Source organism: Hylobates moloch, unplaced genomic scaffold (assembly GCF_009828535.3).
Source record: "Hylobates moloch isolate HMO894 unplaced genomic scaffold, HMol_V3 SCAFFOLD_3875, whole genome shotgun sequence".
Taxonomy (NCBI): Eukaryota; Metazoa; Chordata; class Mammalia; order Primates; family Hylobatidae; genus Hylobates; species Hylobates moloch.
Window position 1 is genome coordinate 481 of NW_026656150.1, and position 5,625 is coordinate 6,105.

At 42.0% G+C, this 5,625-nt stretch overlaps 1 long non-coding RNA gene across 1 annotated transcript; it reads right to left on the minus strand.

The window, feature by feature from the left end:
* Positions 1-2,137: 2,137 nt before the first annotated feature.
* On the minus strand, positions 2,138-4,595 carry LOC131382757 (uncharacterized). Its single transcript, XR_009212354.1, has 3 exons — positions 4,364-4,595; positions 3,414-3,596; positions 2,138-2,209 (listed from the first exon to the last, which is right to left on the minus strand). It is a non-coding gene; the product is annotated as an uncharacterized LOC131382757 (long non-coding RNA).
* Between the last annotated feature and the right edge of the window lie 1,030 nt (positions 4,596-5,625).

Genomic DNA, 5,625 nt, shown 5'->3' on the forward strand with positions numbered 1-5,625 from the left:
GTGTATTTTCTGTGTGGCCCAAGACAATAGTTCTCCTTCCACTGTGGCCCAGGGAAGCTAAAAGATTGAATACACCTGTACTAAAAGATCATTAACGATCTAAAATAAATGATCTTATAAAGAATTGAGAAACCTCCAGCTAGACTGACTGATCCAGGAAAAAACAGCAAAAACACAAATTACCAATATGAAGAGACTGCAATACAGATTAGATTCTGGATCTTATAAAGAATTGAGAAACCTCCAGCTAGACTGACTGATCCAGGAAATAACAACAAAAACACAAATTACCAATATGAAGAGACTGCAATACAGATTAGATTTTACGGATATTAAAAGCATATTAAAGAAAGGAATATTCTGAACAATTTTATGCCAATAAATCCAACAACTTAGATGAAATGAAATTTTCTTAAACGACACAAATTACCAAAATTGACACAACAAAAAAATCTGATTCTCCCCCAAATGATCTGGACTCAATACAGTTCTTGAGAAAATCCAACAAGCTTCACTGTAGAAATTAATAAATTAATAGTTAATAAGTACAGAGTTGGAGGACTCACACTACCTGATCTCAAGACTTCATGAAATTATAGCACTCAAGAGAAATATGCCAACAGAAAAACAGACAAACGTATCGATAAAACAGAGTCCAGAAATAGACCAATACATAGAAAGTTAATTGATTTATTATGAAGATACCAAAGTGGATTAATGGAAAAAGGAAACACCAGTGGTGCTGGCACAACTGGCTATCAAGATGTCAAAAAAAAAAAAAGTAAATCTTGAAACCGAACTCACAACATCATGCCAAAATTTAATTTGAGATGAATGACAGATTTAATATAAAAACTAAAACTATGATGCCTCTAAAAGACAATGTAGAATATTTTCCTGACTTTGGGGTAAGCAAAGATCTCTTAGATCAAAGAGATAAGGCAGTAACCATAAAAGAAAAAATAAACTAAGCTTTATAAAAATTAAAAGCTTCTGACCATCCTGGCTAACACGGTGAAACCCCGTTGCTACTGAAAACACAAAAAATTAGCCAGGCGTGGTGGCGGGCACCTGCACTCCCAGCTACTCAGGAGGCTGAGGCAGGAGAATGGCGTGAACCCGGGAGGTGGAGCTTGCAGTGAGCTGAGATCGCGCCACTGCACTCCAGCCTGGGAGACAGAGTGAGACTCTGCCTCAAAAAAAAAAAAAAAAAAAAAAATGCTGCTCATCCAAAAACCACCATTAAGAAACTGAAAAGTTAAAACTCAGACTGGGAGAAAAGACTGATAACACCATCAACTCTTGGCAAGGATGTAACTGGAGCACTAACTCATTCTTGGTGGGAGGGTAAAATGGCACAATCACTTTAGAAAATTTTTAGCAGTTTCTTATATGGTTAAACCTTCACCTATCCTTTGACACAGCAATTCCAAATCTACATATCTACCCTAGATATCTACCCTAACTTTAGAATTGTTGATTTGCCATTTTGAAAGCAATGATTCTTCCAGAACATTAGCTTTATATCATTCCGTATTTTATATATTTTTTAAGTTACCATAATTTATGAAGATTCAAAATGCAACTTGCCAAGTTTTAAAAGAGAAAAAAAAAATGTATGGAAGGAACTAAACGGAAAATAGGCTGGTTAAGTGTGTTTAGGTCAGTTTATTTCTAGCATCATTTACAGGCTACCCTGATGTTGTATTTAAGATTTTGATTCATTTCAGAGTTCACAAAATAATGATTTTTCCTGTGAAGATACTTCCTTTAAGAGACAACCGACTTCTGCAATTAAAATGCATACATGTGCAAAGAAAATAACTTGTAAAATATATTTGGTTGAATAACATTTACATTAGGACTTTAAAATTATGTATCAGAATCTCCAGCTATTAAGCAGTCTAATGGTGCCTACTAAGTCAGAGAGTTATAATTTTTCTCTCCTGATAATGAAGCAAAGGCATCAGTAGCATCTACTGTGCTAAAGAATAAATGGAATTTATAACTGTAGGTAATATTCAAGCACTTTAAGACGAATATGAATACATCATAAATTTCTAACTAGGAAAATATTTTCAATGAGATCTCAAGAAACGTTAACTTTTTTCAGAATAGAACACCGAAAAGTGACTCACCAACACTATCAAGCTGGGTTTCTTCATCTTCTTCTCTTTTTCTCTTCTTATCTTTGCTCTTTTTCTTCTTACTACAGCACATAATTTATATAGATGAGTTTAGGTATATTAATTTGTATGATAAATATCGTAAGATTGAAACTTGGAAGTCTTTTAAGCTGTTTCATTTATAAATTATTGATTTAGGAAGACTTACATTGCTATGCCCTCTTAAATACAGTACTGAGAAGTTGCTTCAGGCTTTGTACATATTATGTTAGAGTCCAAAGCAGATTGTAGAGCCACACTGCCAGATTTTAAATCCTGATTAGTTCGCTTCTTAGCGCTGTGATTTTTGGAAAAGGTACTGAATCTCTCTGTGAGTCAGTTTCCCCACTTAAAAAATTAGGATAATAACTTAACCTAACTCTTAAGGCTATTGTGAGGTTTAAGAGGTAATATGTACCTTCACACATTGCTGGTGGAAATGTAAAATGGTGCAGCATCTACAGGAAACAGTTTGGGGTTCCTCAAAAAGTTAAAGAGTTACCATATGACCCAGCAATTTTACTCCTAAGTATGTATACCCAAGGGAAATGAAAACATACACCCACAAAAATACTTACATAAGAATATTCACACTAGCATTAGTCACAATAGCCAAAAAGGGGAAACAACCCAAATGTTCATTAACTGATGAATGGATGAAAAAAATGTTACATCCATACAATGGAATACTATGCAGCCATAAAAGGAACAAGTGCTACAACAATGATGAACCTCAAGAATGTTATAAGAGAAAGAAGCCAGATACAAAAGGCCACATGTTGCATGATTTCTTTCTTAAGAAATATTCAGAATAGGGAATTTCACATAGACAGCGTATTAGTGGTTGCCAAGGACTAGCAGAGGGGGAGGATGGGATTTGACTGCCTTAATGGGTAGGGGGACGTTTCCTTCTGAGATGACGAAAATGCTGAGAAACTAGACAGTGGTGAATCTCTTGAATGTATACTAAAAACCACTGACTGTACAAAAGGGTGAATTTTATAATTATGAATTACAGCTCAATAAAAAAAGGAAAAAACCAAAAATGATTTGAAAAAATTTAATGTGCGAAGCGCCTACGACAATTTCTTGGCACATTGAAAGTGCTATATAAGGATTAATTATGATTATTACGATAATCTTAAGACACTCTTGTCTGTATTTTCGTCATAAAGTTTTCAGAAGATAACTCTCCTCTCCTCACAGGAAATTCACAGAGTAAAAATCTCACATTCATTCAAGATATACCTGTCGTTTATTCTGGCATCTTCATGAGGCCAGACTCCTAGACAGGGTTCTCAAGGCCAGTGGCTTCAGCTTACTCCTTGATACTTTCTTTCCATCTCGCCTAAAAGTACCAAAACCTCTGTTTATCACGGAGACCAGGAGAAAATGCTCAACGTCTGTGTGTACAGTCAACCTCGGGCAAATCTGCCAGTTAAAAAAGCAGGGATATGAGTGCATAGGTATTTTTTTTCCTAAAGAGCTAATAAATTACCACCACGACCTCCTCCTCACATTTGGCTCAATTTATTTACTGCATATATGTTCTCTCATTTAATTCTTACAGTCTTCTAAAAGTATAAAAAATCATCTTAAAGTATAAATGTGTAAACGGAGATTCAAAGATATTTGATCTCTTAATGAGTAAATGGAAGTTCAGACATATTAACCAACTTGCCACAAATTACAAAATCAGTAAATGAAAGAGTGCAGGTTCGAGTCCATATCCCTATCAAAGCCCATATACACCTCAACCACTGTGTGATTCATCCTGGTTTCACTCTACATATTAGGTTAGAAAAAATTAATCAATAATTTTCCTAGGAAGAGACAATGGAGAAAAGAATAATCCCTAATAAAGGAAGTTATTATCATGAACTACGAGATCAGACTAACGCAGACCCACCAGGCAGAGGCCTGGAGAGATGCCTCAGGGGACGCAAACTCGTGGGTACGGGGTCACTGGTCACCCGTCCGTCTACCCTGTTTCCAGGGTCGTCCACGCCGGAGGCTGCCCCTCTCTGCACAGGCACCAGAAACCGCGGTCCGGCCTCCGTCCAGCCCGGACAGAGGCCAGGGCGAAGCCTGGGAGGCCACGAAGCCGGCTCTCCGCGCCACGGCTTCCACCGGACTCGCGGGGGTGGAATGCGTCCGAAAAGAAAGGAGGAGGCTCCCGCCCGAGTTGCAGGACCCACCTCTTCGCCATGGTTCCCTTGAGCACGAGCTTGGTAGACTTCACATAGGAGTACACGGCCATGGCTCCAGGAGACTTCTGCGGGGAGAGGCTGAAGCTGGCTCAGGACGAGTATGTGACCCGGAGCAGCATTAGGGCGGGGAGGAACAGAAGTGGAGTCGAAGTAAACACTCCCTGACAGGGTACGTCTCTCCAGAACCCGACTCCGTCTTCACCGAAATGCTGAATGGCTGAGAGTTCCACTTCCGGGTTTCTGCGGTGGGGGGGGCGGGGGGAGCTACCGCGGAAAGGTGCCCTAAGGTGGCCGAAATGTGTCCGTGCGCAGCGGCTCCCTGGCGCCCTCTCGAGGAGCCCCTGAGGATTCGCGCCTCCCTGAGGGGAGGAAAGCCCACCGGAGGCGCCGGTGCTGGCGGTGGCGGGGCTTCCGTGCGCGCTGTGGAACCGCCTCCCGCTAGGGCTGCGGACTGGCGACGGTCCCCGCAGGGGCGGGAAGCGGCTCTGGCTGCCCTCGCCGGCCTGCGGCAGCGCGGCTGGAAGCGCGGGCCACTCGTGCGCGGGTCACGCGGGGCTGGGCCTCGTGCGATTGTGTGTGCAGGAAGCAAGCAGGAAATACCCTAATATAGAATGAAGAGCCATGTTGAGGGCCGCGGACATCACGAGTGCTGTGGAAATGTGGGCTGAGGTGGAGGGTTATGGTGGCACATGTTACAGGCTCAGGGGTCAGGAGAAGCCTAATGGTGGAGGCGGCATTTGAGGAGGGTCTTGAACGCTGGGCAGGCTTTTGCCGGACAGAAATGGAGGAAGCTAGTCCTGTCTAATGGAGGAAACGGGGCGGAGGCATGGAGGGAGACGTGCAGCGCTGGTGTGAGGAGCAGCGAGCAGGCCAGGCCTGTAAAGCAGAATGAGGGAACCAGGATAGAGAAGGCAAGTCGGGGTCCTGCAAAACCACGACACTCAAGCTGCGGCTCTTTCCCTAAAGTAGAAAACAAAGACCAGTTGGGTTCCAAGCATCCACGAAGATCTTATTAAATTCCTGATCCCTGGTGGCATCATCGACTTAGGATTGGCCCATCTCAAACCTGACTCAGAAACAAAACCCTCACAACGTGCGGAGATGAGCGTCCTTACCCACTATCATAAAGTATTTTTTGGTGTTTTCACAGTGCTGTGCTTCCTAATCCCCATTCCATGGCAATCCACATGCCATGATGCCCGGAGTCATTAACAAAGGAGACACACAGGGGCTTCTCACGTTGGCTTTCC